We start from the raw sequence: 20,385 nt of genomic DNA, 5'->3' as shown, positions 1-20,385 counted from the left end.
CTTTACAGAGGATTTCAGTGCTCACGGGAAGTGCTCAGAAATATTTTTTCAAAAAGTATAAACTTCATAATTTCTTTTCAAACACTTGTATGTATTTTTAAATTTTTGATCAAAATCSTGAGCAAGTAGAAATCAACTACATTGTCTAGAGATGAGTATGAAAGGAACCCTGGGACCTTGCTTCCCATGCTTTGTAGAATCYTGGAATAGCTGGGGTTGGAAGGGAACTTAAAGATCACCTTGTCCCAACCCCCTTGCCCTGGGCAGGGACACCTTGCTGTAGAAGGATGTTTGGGACATTACAAATCTAAATGTCAAGCCATTAATGTCTCTGCGCTCATTATTTCTATACCACAGCTTAGCTGGTGCACCGGGAAATAGAGAATTGGGCAGAGTTCCCATCCTGTGGAGCTTGCAGTCAGAAAAATCCTCTACACACCAAGAAGGCTGGCAGAGTAGCAGTTGATTCGCAGTGGGAGCCCAGAGAGGGAAGGTAAGCAGGAGAGGAGGCACTGGAGGACGGGTGGCATATGGGAAGCAGACGGCTCTGCTTGGCATTGGGAGCTGGCAGCAGGAAAAATGTACCATACAAATACAGGCATATTGATGCTGAGTGCTGGGGAGGCAGGTGGACACCTTTGAAAAGATATTTACTGTGTACTGGGCAAAGATCTTTCTGGAAGCCTTCATTTGTTCCCATATTACTAAGGTGGGGTTTCACTGTGGAGAACTGRAGTTAGCTGTGTGGTGTTTGGATATTTCAATAAACAGGCTGTAGTGTCAACAAAATGGATTTATTTATGGCTGTCAGTTGTGACTGAAAGCTTCAGCATAACAGGTTTTAGCCTTTCAGAGCCCTTGGTAAAATAGCTCTGTTTTGATTAGGGTCTCAGGACGGATACAGAGTGCTTAAATTTTTAATTAATAAACAATCTGGCATCCTGTCAAAATTGACACCTTGCTCTGTCTTAGCAGCTGTTGGCACAGTAGGGTCCTGGCAACCTGGGATAAGGCAGAACTTGCAACAGGAGAAGGGGAGGAAGCGAGCCTGCATGAGACCAAAAGTGCCCAGTGAAAAGCACCACAGAGCTCAGGGATTTCCAGGGAGCAATCAAGCTTTCCTGCTCTGTGCCATGGGCTCGGGCTTGGACATGCACAGCGAGTTCCTGTTACTGAATGTCAGCAGTGGCTGGTGGGTGACAGATGTAAGGACACCTGTCTGAATTCGAGTAATGGCTCTGACAGGARGAGCAACAAACAGGGAAAGCATTCAACAGTGAAAGTAGGTCCTGCAGGTTGCTCCTTCCCAGGGATTAGTGTGGTGGAGCCTGTGGGGAAGTTTACAGAGTGCCTGCTCACGTAATTCAAATGGAAACATTCACTCTGGATGACAGTCATTTGTGTTGGAGTCATGGTGTGGGAGCAGTTAGGGTTGCCAAAGAGCTGAGGAAGGCGATGTAGGGAGGAAAGGGCATGGCCTGGGAAGGACAGTGCCTGGAAGCACAGGCAGAGTTCAAGGCTTGTGTTCTGGAGAAGGTGCTCCTGAATTGCTTCTCTTCCTCAGTCCCACCTGATTAATAAACAACAACCTAATCTCTGATCCCAGCTGAGCTATCACACAGTCACGTAGCTGMTCCTCCCTGTCTGGGCAGCTCTGTCCCCTCTCAGGGTGGGAATGTCCCAGCCTTTAGGACTTCCACAGGGGAAGAACCAGGATACTCAACCCCTCAACATTGCTGTTCTTTCCTCTTTTCTTGGGTAAAACCAGTGTGCAGTTTGCCAACACTCCAGCATCTATATGTCCCCTTGTTTTAGAAGGAAACAAATGGAAAATTTAGCACAGAATCATATGGACCACTACCTGAAATCTTGTGTTTTTACAATGGGCTCAGGAGCACTGTTCCCATGTGTGCTAGCGCAAGTCCATGAGCAGCTGGCAGTGCCTTTGGCAGATGTATTGCTCAGCTCACTGTTTACAGTCTGTTGAGAATATATGAAACATATAAAAAGCRTTAACATTTGAATATGTTAAAAACAAGGTCATAAGATCAAGGAAAATTTTCRGAATAAAAGGACAATACTAAAAGCAAAAACCCAAAGACTGTTGTGGCTGCAAATTGAAATTCAGATTGGTTTAAATTTTACTCTTTTTTTTTTTTATAGGGAACAACTAGATTGCCATTCCAGAAGTGGCTGTGTGGTACTTAGAGAGCTGGGTACCAGCTGCAGCGGGCACAGATTTCCAGAGCTTTCTGTTCAGTGAGGAGAAGGCTGCAGGTTCAGGTAAGTCATGTGAGAGAGGTGAAACACATGTGTTGTAAGAGTTAATGGGCCTACGTAGCCTTGCTCTACATAAGCACGTTTTGTGCTGATGTTTTCCAGTTCCTGCGTTCCTTGCAGCCAGTGTAGGAAAAGGTGTGTGGCTGGCAGAGCTGCAAGCCCAGACAAAGCACTTCTGGGTGTGGATGCTCCCAGCCCATTGCCAGGTGCTTCAAATAGGCATTTATGTCAGAGATCTGAGGTCAGTTCAATGATAGCCAATTTCAGCCCTGGATTAGTACATAAATATTAATAAGAACAGGGGTATATTYCACATTTACGTTATTGGTCAGCAGAGTATTTACCTAACCCTTAAGCAGTGTTGGTGGGGAATATACTTCCTTTCAAGACAACTAAGGAAATTTTAAAAGTTTRGCAAAAAAATTTGTTCACCYCTTTAATACAACTTTGTGAGTTTAATGAGAAGTAAACTTATTTTCTATATCTCCAAAGAGGAAAAACAGGATAACAGAGTCAACTCAAATGGGAACTGCACTCTTCCCTGCTTTTGCCTCCCTGCTGAATGCTCCTTGATCACCTTTAGCATCCTTGTAGCTTGATTTCACTGCTTGTAAAATGGACATAATGAGACTGATGTCCTAGCAAAGCAGGCAGATCTGGGGGAAATGAATGCTGGACAAGTGGTATGAACTATTTTTATCTTTATAAATGTATTAAGGAATAGGTATGAGGAGCAATGGATTTTCATCTGGAAGAAGATCTAGGATTAACTTGTTGGTATAAAATATTTGTTACTGCCCCCATTTGCTTTTAGGATACCAATCATTGACATTTTTATTGGTTCATGAGSCTTGTAATGCATTTTGAATCTGACCCAGGACTGTGTGGAGCATGTACTGGCACTTAGATTTATGCCAGTTTAACTCTCTGGTCACTCTTTGACATTTTTGACCAAATATCTTCCAGTTGCTAYGGGCTTGCTTTTTCTGGGGGGTTTGTTTTGTGTTCTTTACATTAAGAGTCTCTGTTTTGAGGGGCTCTGACAGTGATTTGGGGTTGTTCATGTAGGAGGAATTATCACATGGCAGCTTTCCAGAAGGTGGATGCTGAGACCACCAGCACATYTCCAGCTTCCCACTGATAGTTTCTTTAAAGAATAGCCCTTTTCTTAGTCCAAACCTTTGGCAAGAAGATGACCACGTGAAACACAGGAATTCTTCTGTTTTACACCCCCTCAGGGAAGAGGGCGGGTGTCACAGCTGCTGCCCCTCGCAGGAGCGGGGAGGTGAAGCTTACGGCCCCTTGGGATGCTTCCACCCCAAAAAAAAAATCCACCCCTGAGTTTCCCTGCGTGTTTTTACACCTATGTTACGTTGYCAGCTGCTCTCCATGCAGCAACGCTTTTTAAGGAAAAGCGAGGAGCGCTCCTGAGCAGATGTAAATCAGCAGAAGCCGGAGTGACGTCGGGTGCGCCGTGTGCTCGGCCGGCCCTGCTGACACAAGAGACAGTCCTGCCTTCTTCCGGCTCCCACGCTGTCCCCTCCCTGSCGCTGACACAGCCGGGAGGTGAACGCTGTTGGGAAACACATCCCGCTCGAATCCAGCCCGGCWGAAACCTGAATGGCTGAGCAGAGAGGAATTTGCTTCTTTTCAGGGTGTCGCCACATATCCCGGATTAAAGTCTTCGCGGAACCACKGTGTGAGTGCCAGCCAGTGCTCTCCGTGAAAGCCAGGAGCTTCTCGAGTTTGTCCCAACAGCTCCTGGCTRACAGGGAATTGTGCTGCAGCTGGAAACTCGATCAAGCGAGTCTCAAAGCATTTCATTCATCCTCACTTGATGCTTAATACACCTTTGCTCTGGCGGGTAGTGCTTCCTAAGCCTTGTCAACATTKCAGCCGAACAAAGGCTCGTCTCAAGAGGGGTGTTGTGTAAATAAATCCTGTGCCTTGCAGGGTGTCACGGAGTTAATGGGAAGCCTGAAGAGGGGAGGGCGTGGGAGCAGCATGCCAGTGTTAACGTTCTGTTTTCTGCACAGGATTGCAACAGGATTGCAACAGCCCGGCCTATCTGAGCTGCTGCACGTCCCGACAGCGCGTCTCTGCTCTTGAATTTGATAGGGGTGCTGATAGAACAATGCACCTTTCTGGGAAATGGTAATGCACAGCAGGGCTTCGGTTTAAGGAAATTCCAAATAAAACCATAGCAGYTTTCTTCTCAGAGTGCTGATGATTTTCAGGTGGCCCACCAGGCAGCCAAACAAAAATACATATATGGCAGTGTTCACTCAAAGGTTTAAGTTTCGGGGTAAGGAGGGGGAATGCTGAAAATCCCACGAATTTCAATAGTTGTACTTTTATCTTTGCGGTAGCTCTGGCTCCTTTACTTGTTTCTCACTGATCAGTAATTAGGGGACTATTGACAGGAATAACCCCCCAGGTAAAAATATACAACTGTCTYTGAAACAAACATTTCATATGCAAARCTGTGTGGTAAAGGGTATGCTCAGGGTGCTTTTTCAGGCCCCATGGGAAGTTTTACAAAAAGCAAGGTGTCTTTTAGCAAGTCCTTTTCTGTTAGTTTCAAAATCCTCTCTTGCTGGTCTCTAGAATGATTTTCCCACAAAAGGTAGAAACAATAAGAAAAGTCTCAGCAGAGTTTACTTCTTCTCTGCCTCCTTCTCTCCCTCCCTCCTCCCCCAAACACTGGGAGTTCTCAAAAATATTTTAGTATCCTGGAGATTAAAAACAATGTCTTTAATTTGTATTTGTCTTGTAATAGCTCTGACTTTCACCGCCTTGTCCTCCCCTTTATTGGGAGTACATGTGTGAGCACTCCCTCTAATGTTTATACACCCACTGTCAGGTTCAAYAAGCAGTTTCTTAGCAGGGCACCTTCCCACGTGAAGAAAATGTTTCCATTTCTTGTCCCAGCTCCTGCTTCCTCCATGGATGGTGTCCTGACAGAGAACAACAGAAATGAGTATCAGTGATACCAGTAATTCTTAGCTGAGAAATGGAAATTAACTCTAGAACCTTATTAATCTACTGGCAGCTTAGCTGAGGGGCAGTTGTTTACAGGATATTTTATTGGTATTCCATTTATGTGAGTTTTGTGTAATACTTGTTATAAATTGAGCAGTTTTGTTAATAGTGGATCAGGAAAATATTAGAACTGTAGGACAKGGATGCACCTCATAGGTAAAACTGAAAAGATTTGAAGATCACAGTTGAAAGATTCTCTGTGTAAACAGAAATATTGCTAAAGAGAATCAAGATAAAATATAAATGTGAATAATTGCCCCTRAGACAAWGAAATATTGGCAAGTAGCCACAAGAAAAATAGAAATTTAACTAGTTTTATGCCAGTAAATCAACCTGGCAGAGTCTCAGGGCTACTCAAGTGAATGGCAAACCCACAGGTAACTTGCAGGACCAAGAATTTCCCCTTCAGGAATGGGTGTAGATAAGTAAAATTTCCCAGAGCAGAAAAACGCTTTGTAGAAGTGGCGGGATTTTCAGCTTTGAAGTAGAAGAGATACTTTCATTTTCAGTATCTCCATTAGAGCTTCTTTTTGTAAGACCAGGAGTGTAAACTCTTGTGCCTGAGCCAAAATTCCAACCTAAGCAGAATGTACTCATCTAAATTTCCCTTTTGGTTTCATTTGGCCAAGGTATTCCTTGGTGTAGAGTTGCTGTGTACTGTTACAGCAGTTGCTGTGTTGGGAGCTTGGGAAGGYGCCCGCCTGGAAGAGGTTACATAAAACCTAAACCATAATAAGCTCAGAGAAACCCCTGAGTGTGATGATTAAAAAGAGAAAACGATTAGGGAAAACACATCAAAGASGCTCAGTGAGAGTCCTAAAAGGAAAAATACTGATTATATTTGTTTTGCTTTTGTCTTACATGAGGTAAAAGGCGTGTGGTGTGTCCTGGGTCGCCACCCTAAGGGGTGTGTACTTAAAGACAACAGAAGCAGACTCCAAGGCTTCCATGGGGTTTATTTTGGTTGCAGGGCTGGGGAGATAAGATATAATTGTACCATATACATAGTGGTGCTATCAGGCTGATGGATTACCCTTCCCATACACCCTGAGCACCTTGCCTACCCTCTGCCTGCTAATCTGTGTCTACCAGGAGRACTTGCTTTTTGACCTTTCGAGAAACTTTCAACTGTGATTTTTAAAACAATCACAGAAATGTTTTTCTTTCTCCAAACGTGCAGTTCCTCTCTCTGGTGAAAGCATTCAGAGGCATTCGATGGGTAACATTGATTGCTAAAGCTGGTGTGCGAGTTCAGTTCAATAAATTGTAAATCTTAGGGACTGAAAATTGTTTAGAATTCCAGTCTGGGTCTGGGAATATGAGTAGACATTTATTGATAGTCTGTTGTTCACACTCCACTGGATTCTGTTGTTTTAGAACAGTGTTAGATTCACTTTTAAAAGTTTTTTTAGACTTAGTCTGACCTGGGAACCAGGTTAGAAAAGGTTTGAACTAATAAAATATGCAAAAYGTGGTTTTAGAGCCCTCCTTTAATGTGGAAAGAGGAAGAAAGGTTTTAGTCAGTTATAGCAAATCCAGTAAGGGAACTGTTTACTTAACTCTCAGGGTTATTTATTTTAATTCAACTTCTCAGAACTTTTAAGCTGGGTTTAGTTCACGTGGGCTCACATATTAAAGAATGGTTTTTACTGATATATGTTTTTCAGTTGTTACTCTGACTTCAGTAGTTACAACCATTTTCTTTTGGGCCTTCTGGCAAAATAGATCCCAGAAGCAAAAGGAAAATAAATGAAGAGGACTTTGGAAATGGGGAAATATAAAATACAATCCTTATATACTTAGACTTTAGGTAGGAAGATAGCATCTGAGTTTATTTTCCCATGAATGTAGCTAGCATATATAAATTTCTGAGTCAATAGCTCATATAATTTTCCCTTATCAACACAAAAATACGAGGGATGAGAGTACACTGTGTTGGTGCCAGTTGCGTGATGCACAGTCTTAGCTGGTTATGCATATTTGGCTTTGGCCTTGTTTGAGCTTTCTTAAATTTGGGTCCAAGCTGCTGGACAAATTGTCTTGTACTTTATGCTTTTACACATAAAAAAGAGGCTGCTTGGAAYAAACCATTCCAGATGAAAGACCTTTGCATTATCCTTATATCCTCCTGCCATCTTGGTTTACTGATACACTGGAAAATCAACGTGGCTCGTTTGGGACTCTGGAGAGCAGGAGGTGAATGAGCCAAATGAGAGATGGAATGGGGAAAGAGTGCTGGGACCAACATTTCCCCTCACACCTTACAGGCCCAGAGAACTTTTCTATGTCTGGCATATCCTGTCCTTGTGCTTTGGGTAGGTTGACTTTTTGTTCAGGAGTCTAAACTTTGTTTCCTTTTCAAAAGAACTATTAAAAAAATCACTCTGTATTACCCATGGACCTGGATTCATTTAGTTTTGATCTGATCCTCAGAAAACATCAGAGCTGTTTGCAAAGCTAATAGCAGTGTAATGACAAAAGCAGCAGTGCCAAATATCTTTGGTTTTGCCCTTTTTCTTCTCCTTAATATCAAAGCTAAAAACATGGCTGTGATTTATATGCAGGATTACTGATCTTAAAGCTATATAATAATACATCTAAAGCCTAGCATGGTTTATAAATACACAAAACATGTATCTTAATAGTTATTTGTGCTGAATCTTTTATTTTCTTGCATACTCCATCATACCTTTGTTACTGAGGGCATGAATGCTGCATTAATGTAAGCAGAAACAGCTGCATTTATCTTCATTTTATTCTCCCAAGTCACAGCAACGTGCTGGAACGAGAGCTATTGTCTGGAGCAAACCTTCTGAAAGTCTTTTAAGGGCATCCATCTGGGCAGACTTTGTGGTTATAGAAGGGCTGATGCTCTAAGTGTTCATCCCACTAATGGTCTCATTGATTTTTATTTACGCTCTTTGTAGGTTGCCCAGAGTCTCAGTTTGAGTAAGAACTGCAGAAGATGTGCTGAATTCAAGAGCTGCAGCTTTCTACATCTGTTTTTAGGGATGCTTGATGGAAGTGATGCCTCCAAAAGAAGCCTGTTCTGTCTTCAGTGAAGCAGAGAAATGCAGTCGGTGAGCAGTGTTAAAAACCAGGTGCATAAGTTTGAAAATGTTGATCCCAATCACATTATTATAAGTAGTAGGGAAATGTCATGACTTACTGAGATTAAACAAAGACCTGCTTAGAATCTTGTGACTTCAGCTCATAAATGGATTTCATCACTCATTACAGCTGCATAAACAAATGCATGTGGTACATATGCATGTTTTGTTTTGGGAGGTTGTTGTTTTTAAAATCCCCTCAGATTTTTTTTTTTTTTTTTAATTGCTCCTAATGAGCCAACACTGCCTGGTTCTGGAGCGATGCCTCGTGTACCTGAGTAGCACAGCCCACTCATTGCTTTTAAAAGGGAATAGTTTCCCAGCCTYTCTCCCTTTGGCAGCTGAACTGCTTTGGCAAGGAGGTTATTTTAAAGGAGAAATTTACAATATGAAACCTGGTGTCAAAACTTTTATGCCTTTTATGAAAGCAGCCTTGCCCTGGTGCTCCTTTGGAATTATGGAAATGTAATCCCAGCYCAGTTAACAACTGGAGGAAATCCTACACGTCTGAGCTCAGACTAAGTTTGTCACATATTTAATGTATTTAATTAATGTGATTTTTGATGTTGTCCRTGGCCTCATTTCTGCTGATGGGCCTCTCAAAAGGAATCCTAGAATCCTAGAAATGGATGTCCTGTGATTACCTGGGGGAATTAGTACTTCCCCCGTGTTTTCTTGCCAATATGTTGCAAGTTGGATGTGGCAAGAGAATTCCAAGTTTTGGTCTTCCTGCTGTGATTGTTACCTGAAGGCACAAATGGTGCAGTGGTTTAGGATGTAGAGCAGACACTTCTCTGTGGATTTAAAAGTTGTACAGATCAAAACTATCAAGCCATTCTCATATCTTTGAGTTTAAAGTAGCTGCTTTCAGCTAAACCCACACTTTCCAACATCTCTAGGCAGGTAGTTATCAAAGTTTAACCTCAAAAAGCTAAGATGGCAAAATATAATTCTGTGAATTTCAATGTGCCATTTCATATTYGCAGCTGAGAAGCTGGATTAATCCTAGGTGGGTAGTGCCTCATTTTAACATAACACTCCAAGTTATTTTTTTAACCATATCCAAAGGGAAATTACTTCTTTTATTTCCTCAAAGAAAAATACTCAAAAATACTCAATTTTTTGGCCATTTGCTGATAAAGATTCAAAAATACAATTTAAAAGTGGATTTTTTGGGGGGGAAATGGTACTTTCTTCTATGTCAGTCAAAGCCTCCTCTTATTAAAATTAGTCAGGAAAGTAAARAGAGCAACAATATGGGAGAGTTCATGGTCAGGGCTGCTTACATGTATATCCTACATCGATGGATTTGCCCTAAAGTTTAGTTTGTTTTGCTTCATAGAAAAATAAAACAGATAATAACAACAAATGTCACTTAAACTGAATGAAATTGAAACCTTTTTGCTTTTCTGTCAAGTAGCCTTAATTTTTAGGCAACTGGGGAGGACTCTGAATGATATGTGTTCCTAAAGATTGCTTAAACAAATTGCTGGGTTTCTGAGGCTTTGAGTGTCCTGCCCCTTCTKTCAAAGCTTTTGGAGAATCCAGTTGCTCCTCACCTCTGGAAACCCTCCCTCTTACGTAGGCAGCTAAAAAGATGCCTGACATTAGAGACTTGCRCTCCAAAATGTTGCTGTGAATGCCTTAAAATGTCACATTAATATCAAGAACGGTTCACCCACAAACCATCTGGCTTTGCAGATCTCAAAACGATCTTTCAATTAGTTAATTAAGCTTCCCTGTTTCCTAATAAGGCCTATTTGAAATGCTCAAAAGCTGGGGATACCAGGGCCGGAGGTCGGCACCGAGCAGGTGTGGCAGTGGCCAAGGGTCTCCCTGGRCAGTGGGAGATCCTGGGAAGTCCTGCCTGACCTTACCTGGATTTCCTGGCTGGGAAAATACCTGGCTTTGTCCTTATAAGGCCAGGGAGCTGCTGCCAGAGCCCAGTCCTGCCCCAGCTCTTCCCAGCCCCGCTCAGCCACAGTCCTAAAAAGGCAGTTCCTTGCTCCCGCTTCCCACAGCTGAGCTCCCCAGGGAGGACAGCTCTCCCSAGCCAGGCATTTCACTCACAGGGAGAGCTGTCCTTTCGGGCTGTGCTGTTGCTTCTCAAGGAAGATGTTGTGTTTAGGGGCACTGCTGGGGTTTTYCTTCCTCTTGTTTAGTGAATAATGAAAATATAATAGAGAGCGGTGCCCGACGTGCCACGCGTTTTGGGAATGGGATAGATCCCTGTAGGATCCGCGCAGGGAAGGAGACGCACGGTGGGGAGCAGCTCAGAGCCGGAGTCTTGAAAGCATATTAGGTTATGGTTTTATAATAGAAAGTGCTCAGCAGCAATATGAGCTCAAAGCAATCCGTGTCCTTTTTCCTCCCTCCCCTGGCTGCCAGTCCTGCTCTTTGCTTGTGCTTGCTCAGTCTTTTGTGGGGCCATGCTGGGCTCTTGGTTTCATTTGTGCTGAAAGCCAGGAAAGGGTTTTCTGCTCAGATTCACAGTGTGGCATCACAAAACATTATGCTCGTGTAACTGAGAGAGTGGTGAGGAGGAAAGAGGGGGGAAGAAGTTATTAATGACCCATGCTCTTCCTAATGTGAAACCTTTAGGTGCTGCACTCCCCTTCTGAATAAAAACTTTTCAAATGCTGGGTATTTTATGAGACAGTTTTATAGGTTTAATTGAAAATTTCTAAAGGATCTGATTATTGGCTTATTTATTTCACATGCCAAGTGACAAGCTTAGTTACAGTCTGATAGATTTTTAAGGACAAGTATTTTACTGGAGCCAGATTTTGGAAAGGCTTGAATATGCTAATTCAGAAGGGGTCTTGCACGGGATTTTTTGCTTTTATTAAATCAACAAATCATGCTACCTTAATTTGAAATAATAAAGAGGAGTGTTTTCTGAATTTGAGACCTGTGAAATTCTGGCCCTGAATAGTCACATGCTCATTTCACAAAGGGGCTTAAAATAATTCTTTTTCAAGAGGGCTGTTTGGGAAGAGTCCCTGGCTGTTGTGTGCCCTGTGGAGCGTGGGAGGCATTGGGGTGCAGCTCCAGAGTCTGAACACGCTGTACTCGGGCACARCAGTTTGTCTGCTCAGGGCCACATGCTTCCTTCCTTTATCAGGCTGCTCCTGGCAATCCTGCCCAACCTTTGGACTTTATGGCCTCTCTCAGGATGTAGCATTGGTTCCCTAATATCTCTTCTCTTGTCTTTTGCCAAGTTTCCAGCAGGCAGTGAGGCCACGACAAGCGGGGTCACAGGTGTTGGAGGAAGTCAGCAGCACAAACAATTATTATTRTTATAAAACTGGATTCTGCAGTTGCAGGGATGAAATGCTTCTCTTTATGAATTTGGCATACCATCCCCATCGTTTTTCCTGAGTTTATAAAATGTTTCCTACCTCCTTTTGTACCACTGCTAGGTGTGTGCTGTGGATTTAGTGGGTGGGGTTAAGAGTACTGATGGTATAGATTAAAAAAAAGAAAAGAAAAAGGAGATTGCCATGCACTCATTTAAGATATGTTGTTAGCTGAGATCTGGTCTGTGTTTCTAGTGTTGTTTTTATACTGCYGGTTTCTTAAATATCTGTTATGTAAAACATTAAAACAAGTTATTCCCATGTGTGAATGGYAGTGAAGGAAATATTTAGACAATAAGGAAGAGGGTGATTAGAGGGGATCGTTGATCGGGCAATAAGGAAGAGGCTGATAGACACTGGTACCACGAGGCAGGAGGTGACACACACCTATGGAATTYGATAATTTATGAGAACCATTTACAGCTGGAGGGTTTGAACACTAAACATAAGCAAAGAAAAGTTTAACAAAACCATGCAAAGGGATGCTGCTGCCTCTGCCAAACAAGGTAGAGGGTAGCCAGGAAAGGTTGTGTTGGAATTTAGGGAATACCACTCAATAAAGAAATCCTTCCCTTTGGTATTTCTGGTTGCCTGTTGGTTGTGGTCCCAACATACACCTTGCATCATGTTTTGTGACCCAGAGCTTTGGAAGATATGTGCTTTTTGGGAAGAGAAACCAATGAAATGACAGTGGGAGGACTGCCAGAAGCACAGTATCTATTCTGAATTCAGGAAGTGCCCAYATGTAGCTTTTAAAATGAAAAAATGTTGCCTGTCTTCTGTACTCTGTCATTAAAGCAGAGCACCTTTAGTGATGTTGGTATTTTTTATAGACTATTCCATCTGCAATCCTTTGTCTGAATGCAGTTCTAGTGAAATCGAGGACAGTCTCCTTCCAGTATATGAATTAAGTTAAAGTGTAGAATTCAGAATATATAAACTTTTCTACCTCAGAAGGTTTCACTGCTTTAACCGCACTGATAAAACAGCGAAAAGTTGTGATTTAAAGGTGAAATTTAGAAAATCTGTGGCCCTTTCCACCACAGAGGTGGTCTGAAGCCCCACAGTATAATGGTAAACCCTCATGTTGGCCCTGTGTGCAGGCTCAGCCCTTTGTTCATTGTCTGATCATCCATCTTCAGTTAATTCAGTGAGACTTGTGGTGGAAAAAGGTGACTAAAGGTATCTGAATTTGCCCTTTAACCATAGGAGGAATTCAGCTACTGTTCTGATAACCCAAGTTAAAGCACACTTTAGAAAAGGCCAGTGCTGTTAAAGCTGTTCCTAGGAACTGTAATCTGTGTTTATAAATGTGACCATTATCAGGAAACGTCACTAAGAATCTAAGGAATCTTTAACCAATAGCTGATTTCTTCCAGGGATGGGCTGTGTAGGCAGTTTATAAAAAGCTAACATTTTACTGTTAGTGTATTTGGCTAGAAAGCAAATAGACTTTGCTAATAAGTATGTGTCAATGTAAACAGCACCAACCCTTCTGTATGAGGCTGGCAATGGCATTGCTACTTGTGGAAAGCAAACTTTAAGAATTTAGAGTATCAACCACCAGAGCTCGGCTTACTCATTGCTTTAGCAGAGTCCATTGGAAATCTGAACAGAGGAGTTAGTACAGGGGAACCTTTTGCTGTTAATTCACTCCTGGTGGTCTGTGGATCATATTAATTGATACTTCAAAGGCTGTTGTAATTTTTCCCTAAGTGCTAATTCTTCTGTTTTAATACAAAAACTGGATTCTTCAATTCTTACAACAGAAATCTTAAAGGCAAATGAACTAGTTAGAGCTCTGAGTGATCTGTTCTGACCTCACWGATGATTCTGCTTGGAGCAGGAGATTGAACTACATATCCTTCTGGAGTTCCTTTAAATATGAATTATCYTATGATCTTGTGATTTGTAAAAATGGTTACTTTATCTCCTAACTGTATTTCCTTTTGGGGTATCATACCGTTTTTGAGATGGTTGCTTTCCAGAAAAGACTTCAGCACTGAGCACTGCCACCCACCTAACTCTAATCACAATCAGTCCCCCTGAAGTAAAATGCCATATTRTCCTTTGAACATGGTTACTCAACCCCTCTGTAGAGAACACAGTGCCAGTCACAGGTCCCAGTGTTCAGTGTGTCACAGGAGCCAGACCATGTGTGTATTATCCACTTTTTAAATGATTTAATTGAGATATTTGATCTGGCGCACCAAAAACATACCAATGTATGATTARGCTTTCTTAAATATCACAGCTTCAACATTCATTTGGGTTGGGAKGGACAGTGTTAATATGTCATCTCCAGGCATGTGAGATGTATTCTCTGTACTCCCTGGGTTGTATGATTGTTCATGGCATTTGCCCTGCAAAAGGCAAAGCAGTAAAATAGTGTCAGGGGGCTTAATAAAACTCACAAGGCCTGAGATTTTGTCATGAGCCCCAAGAACAATACATAGTGATCCTGTAGGTGTTTACCAAAGAAAGGTAAAGGCCCTAAAAATTTCCTAGGGCTCTCCTCACAAGTGGGTGCATCCCAGCTTTAAAGATACCGACCAGAAACACCTTGAAGTGCTGTGTAAACCACAGCAGCCCAGTGGCTGTTGTGTAAGCTGTGTGATGCTTGTGGTGAGGATGGGAACCTTAAAAATTGGGTAGGTAAAGAGCAGGAAATGGGAGCCATTACCTCTGTCCCAAGGGAAGTGGTTCCCCCTGTGAATCACAGCCCTGGTTTCGCTGTGCTGCGTGGGAGTGGCGTCCTGTCCCAGGCGGATATTCCCAGCTCCTGGGGCCTGCCACATCTGACTGCTGCAGGGGAAAGGAACAKGAGACTCTTGGTCCCACCAGCATCACTCCTGTKCAGCCTTCCCCCRTTGTTTGGGGAGCAGGGAGGATGAGGGTGTGTCMAGCCCTGTGTGCTGCATGAATTGATGTGGWCCTTTGCTKTAGGAAGGTGGCCAGAGAGGGACAAGGATTGCAGTCCTTTACTCAAGAGTTTGGCCGTGTGCCACGCAGTCCCTGGGTTATCCCGTGGAGAACAAAACCTGCTGCTGTGTGAGACAGCCCAGGTTGCCAAGTCCTGCCTTCCCCCCKCCATGAGTCACCTGGCTCTGGCAGAGGCCAGATCCCAGCTCTCAGTGGCACAGGAACTTCCTGCCCTGGCTCACACTCCAGCCTATCCTGGAGGAAACCCTCTGTCGGCTCCTGAGCCCACTCTGCCTGTGCCAGAGAGCTGCCACACCCCAGCTCTTGAGGCCTTCTTGTCAGGGCACCCCTGACTTACTCATAACGGATACAGACACAGAAACCAAGCAGTCCCTCCTTGGCTCCCTGTGCTCTGGGGCTCCCAGAAGCTTTGCCAGTGCCCCTTCCTTTTGTTCTGCCCAGTCCAAAGCCYCTGCACTGGAGCTGTTTCCATCCATTCTCAGGAAGAGAAGGCAGAAATGAGATAGATCCTGGCCRTTGAGTGTTGGTTGTATTTACCCTTCCTCAGCCCAGTAATGAGATAAATCCCCAAGCCACTGTTCATACAAGGCTGTGTGTGTTTCCTGGAGCTGCCTTCCTCTTCCATGTTTTTCTGCTCTGATTGAGTACATCTTCTTCCATCTTTGATGCTGAGGTGCACAGAGCTGCCCCACAGCTCACTCATGATGAGCAGATCATTTAGAGGTTTCTGTTGTTTGTAAATCTTGGTGGAGAGGAAGCGACATCTGAGACCCAAAAGCTTCTGGAAACATTGTGGTTCCCCAAAGATCTTTCATCTCAGCCCTCATTTCTTACAAATAACTTATCCTCATCACAGAGCTAGAGGTACAGCAGCACCAATAATTTTGGTAATTTAGGTCTTTGATATAAGTTTAAGTTAATTTTATGATATTAGCAAGCTGATGCAATTTTTGTGTCATGAGATGTCTTTAACAAAGTCTGTCATTAAATCTTAATGGCAATCCATGCAAGTGCTTGCTGTTTTGAACAAAAGGTGGCACTTATCTAGTAAAGTTAACAAGGGAGTGAAAGCCTCCAGACCTGATAAGAGTGACCCAGGGCAGATCTGTTGGTCTTTTGTGGATGGACTTCAGCTTTATCTGCTCATATGCCAAGATAGCCAGGTGTAAACTATTTATATTGGAGAAGTTCCGTGTTCRTGGTAAAGTAGCTCGTGGCCTGAAACAATAACCCTTGCTAAGGGCCTGAATTTAWTAAGTCAATAATTAGCTTATTAGGCACATAGCTGCGTCTGTGTAGGTGTCTAAGTTTATGTTCCATCTGGCTTACATCCAGCAAGTTCAGGTAATTTGTAAAAGATAGTCCATGTGTACAGTGAGGAGCTGTAAAAAAGATTAGTTGAAGAAACAAAGGGGGAAACCACACATAGAAAGTCTCAGGCTATGTGGGAGGGGGSAAGAACTGAATGTATCTTTTCCACAGAAGTCAGGTTTAGCCAAGGGGCCAGTCATGAGGGTCAACAAAAGGCCCCTGGATGAAACAATTTCACTCTTATTCTCAGGAAGGAGCACTGGGAAGAGTATCCACATGTGTGCTTAGAAAAGCCAAATGATGTTATGCTTGGACTCACACACTGCAACATGCAGGTTCAAACAGGGAAGGATGGCTGGATTTGTTGTCAGAGCCAGTGAACATCCCTGGTTTCACTGGCACCTCAAGAAAGGTGCTGACAGGTGAATCCCCCTCCTGCCTGTAAGCTTAGGTGAGAAAAACCTGGCACATGGTAGGGTCTTAGTGACWGAAAGGTTCTTATGGGGAACTGGAAGGCGTGGAAGGGGTTTCAGGGATGGGAGTGCAATATTTTCTGAAAGGCAGAAATATTCTTGTAAATATTGTATCTATTCAGATGGAAACAATCTCTTTTAGGAACATCTGAWAATAATTTTTACAGTCAAATACCATTTTTACTTCAAAAGTGTGAAGAGATACTTCTGCCTTAGATAGACTGAAATCAACCCCCTGATAGTCCTCAAAAATGCCATTTCCTTTGGTAACTGTAGCATCTTGGTAGTTTGTCCTTCATGATAAAAGTGAAGGAAGTTTGTCCTTTTATTTCCATATTAAAAAAATCTCCCCACATCACAGTAAGGTTGCACAGTAAKTTGAATCAAAATGAACTAAACATAAACCTGACCAATCTTAAAAGGTATTTTGTATTTGTTATTTTATGGGTTTGGTAAAGACAAAATAGTCGGTAAAGTCAGGAGGGGAAGTGAAATTGCTGGCTACCAAGTTTTAGTTGTTATTTTTAATGTAACAGTACCCCATTCCTGGATGGGGAATAGGCATGAGGGGACAGGTGGATGCAGATGAACACCAGGAAACTGGGAGGTCAGGTCAGGCCACCGACACCAGGAATTGAACAAGAGCTAGGGTTGAGATTCCCAGTAAACCTACAATTAGATATTCAAGTTAATGAAGGAGAGGCTTAGCCTAAAGGACATCCTCTTCCTGGTGGTTTCTTGTATTCCTGGGCGCCAAAGCTTGTGGTGGTATGAGCACAGATCTGCAAGAGTGACCTTAATGAAAGTGTTTTATACATCTCTATCCACTATCCCTGCAGCTTTAGAGGCTGAATTAGCAATTCTGATCAGCCTCTGTTTTTTGTGCAAATGTTCCCAGGTGTTAATTCCTGTCTTAGTGTAATGAGGTGGAAAAGCTTGAGGTTGAAACCCAAGCAATATCTTAAAAAACAACTCATGTTTTTGTCATTATCTCGACTGGTATGCTGAGCCCAACCCAGTCTGATTATTTTGTAAGTAAGAAATATAGCTCAGACTGACAGCTTGTACCTTGTGTTTTATCTTCCAGAAGAATTTTTACAGTCTCTAGTTATCAGCTTTAAAACCAGTGTAGGTTTATAGCAGACAGACTGGCAGATGTTTAGCTGTTGGGGGAAGTTTAAATACAGCTGTTTATTTTGCATGCTGCTATCATGTGAAGCAGTGCTCAAGACGGCTGTGTTATAGCTGGTTTTTAAGGATTCTGGTACCCTAAGAAATGATTTCTGTCTCTTTTGCCTGTTCTTTGTACCTCTTTGTAATTCTTCCAGTGACTACAATCCTATACTTAGATAGAAGAGCTGATCTAGTGGAGCCTTACCCTGGGAATGAACTCCACTAATCAACTGCTCATGACTCCAACAGATGTTTCTGCTTATCAGACAATTGGAACCTCATGTTCTACTATATTTTTTTAATTTTTTTTTCTTCTTTTGATACTGGCAGCAAATGCCCCATTACACATGTGAGCTTCAAAAACTTGTCACATGATAGCAGGAACAAATTGCTAAGCCAGTCAGCAAAGTTCAGGTTTGAAGTGGTGGTCCACTGAAGGCAACTGGGTCTTAGAAGCTGAAGGAATCATTTATGGAATTACCATGCTGTGGTTTTGTTGTAAATGCCAATATTTTATTTCAGCCTCTTGTATGAAATTTGGAAATGTAATAAGAACTCGGATCACAATTTTTTTTCAAAGACTGAATCACTTTAGGATGTGGAGATAAAGTTAAGTGATTTTTTTGAGGATATGAGTATTATCCTCTTGAAACCACAGAAAGGGGATGTGAATGGTTTATATGATTTTGTTATATACAGATTTATCTCCCATGGCAGGTCAAAATCTCCGAATTTTCAGACATGGTGAAAATACAGATGTGAAGAATTTACTTTTTCCTTCAGTTTGTTTAGTCTGTTGCATTTAAGTCTCCTTTTCTTATTGATAAGTTACTGATGGACTCTTGATCAATTAATACCTTTGTATGATTTGGGCAAAAAGAAAAATAATGTGTGCAGAAAGGATGATAGACTGTCKCTCCACAAAGAAACAGCTTATTCCACTGCCAATAAACCCAGAACTGCTTTGTGGAAGTGAAACACCTGTTACAAGAGTACAATGGGACCATACAAATTGTAGGCAYTGGAGACACTTCTTGGGGATTAAAGCAACTCATTTGCAAACCATTTTTCTGTTAGCAGTGAGCAGTTAATCATGAACCTTCCCCTACCCACAGCTCACCCACGCTGTGCTGATTCAGGAGCCATGGCAGGGCATGGCTGAAAGGCACAGCCAGGAGTTTATCAGTATTCACACTTTGTTAGCCAAGCAGGAGCCACACCACATGTGGGAGACCATAACCAGAACTTRTTCCTTTCACCCTTTCCCATAGTAAATATCTCAACTTGCTGCTGTTGCTGGTTTGGGTTGAGGTGATAAACACAAGTATAAAGAGCAGTGGGAGCTGGAAGCTCTTCTGTTAATGGGAAAGGTGACAGTGAGGGTAGAGAGGGTCAGTGGCTGCCTCTGCACCCCTCTCAGGGTACTCAGTACCTCTGAAAATTTCTTAGCTGATAAAGATGTAATCAGTTCAGAACATGGCCAATAATACCCAGTRGGCATGTTGGCAATTGTTTTCAAGCTGGTGATACACTCCCTTCTTTAAACATCACATTTCTTCCTGTTGTTTTAAAGCCACACTCAGACCTCCTGGTGCCACTTATTYTCATGTATTTGGTGGAACTTGAACTTGGGTTGAAGGTCCAGAGTGCAGAAGGATTTGTGTCTGCATAAAGATGCTGTAATTTTTTCATGACTGTGGATGAGATTTCTTCTTTGCTTCTTGTGCTTTCTGTGTAGTGTAGGAAACTGAGGAGCCCACAGGGAACAGAAAGCTGGTGGATGATCCTCATGAGAACTTGTGCAGGCGTAGTGGGAGTGGGAGAAGAGGAATCATTAGGGAAAAGAATCATCTAAGGCAAGGGATGATAGGACTTCCAGAAGAATTTGATAAGAAGTGCTGAACTTGGCTGACAAGCCATGGAGAGAAAAAAGGGGTATTGATTTGAAACTTTGCTAAGTGCCATTGGAAACTGAGAGAAGAATGATGTTGATGAATGACCTTTCAAAGGACCCAGAGAAAACTTGATTCCATATAACCATAAGAACAGACCTGGGGTGTGTAGAGAGATCAGAAATCTGATGGCCAGTGAGAATAATTTCAAAGGGTCYATCAGATTCAGGAGAGCTTGGTTCAAATAGTTCCCAGAGATGAGAGTGAAGATACCTGCTTGGCCCAGTAGAAGCATTTCCCCTCCTATTCTGGGGCAAGAGGAGTYAGTAAACCAAAGTCCTGTAACCCTAAGGAACTCCTGCAGATTTTTGGAGGGTTATAAGAAAGCTTTGTTACCCTCTGTCCCACTTCCAGCCTTGCAGCTAGGGAGACAGAGACATTCCTCCTTCCGGGAAGAATTTCCAGAAGTCTTAAATCTGCTTTAGGGCTGACTCCAAAGCACATGACCGGGATGAACGGGTGCCCTTGGGAGGACGATGATGGGAGACGTGCTCAGGTCAGAGCGGGGGTTCCGTGGCTTTACTGGGAGAGTTCAGTGCCGGGGGAGTCCGGGCTGGCTCCTCTCCCTGCGGCTCATGTGCTCGCTCACACACGGATCCATGGATGAGCTGTCATGTGCCGCCTGCACGCCCACAGCAGGAAGGAAACGGCTGGTCCCTCAAAGTCAGGAGTAGTGAAAAAAAAAAAAAAAAAAAAAAAAAAAAAAAAAAAAAAAAAAAAAAAAAAAAAAAAAAAAAAAAAA

General features: G+C 42.7%; 1 long non-coding RNA gene across 10 annotated transcripts in view; it reads left to right on the top strand.

The window, feature by feature from the left end:
• Window positions 1-255: 255 nt before the first annotated feature.
• Window positions 256-20,385, top strand: part of LOC130576046 (uncharacterized) — a 116,736-nt gene continuing 96,606 nt past the window's right edge. For 3 of the 10 annotated variants that reach the window (XR_008965625.1, XR_008965627.1, XR_008965623.1), the window contains exons 1-3: window positions 269-493; window positions 2,164-2,283; window positions 8,250-8,402. This is a non-coding gene — a long non-coding RNA (uncharacterized LOC130576046). Of the gene's footprint in view, window positions 494-2,163; window positions 2,284-8,249; window positions 8,424-20,385 lie in introns of all 10 variants that reach the window. The other 7 variants (XR_008965629.1, XR_008965622.1, XR_008965621.1 and 4 more) reach the window with 7 other exon arrangements.

Source organism: Malurus melanocephalus, unplaced genomic scaffold, assembly GCF_030028575.1.
Source record: "Malurus melanocephalus ecotype Western Australia unplaced genomic scaffold, MMel_1.1 scaffold_125, whole genome shotgun sequence".
NCBI lineage: Eukaryota > Metazoa > Chordata > Aves > Passeriformes > Maluridae > Malurus > Malurus melanocephalus.
The sequence above is the reverse complement of the archived record's forward strand: the minus strand, read 5'-3'. Positions and strand labels throughout refer to the sequence as shown.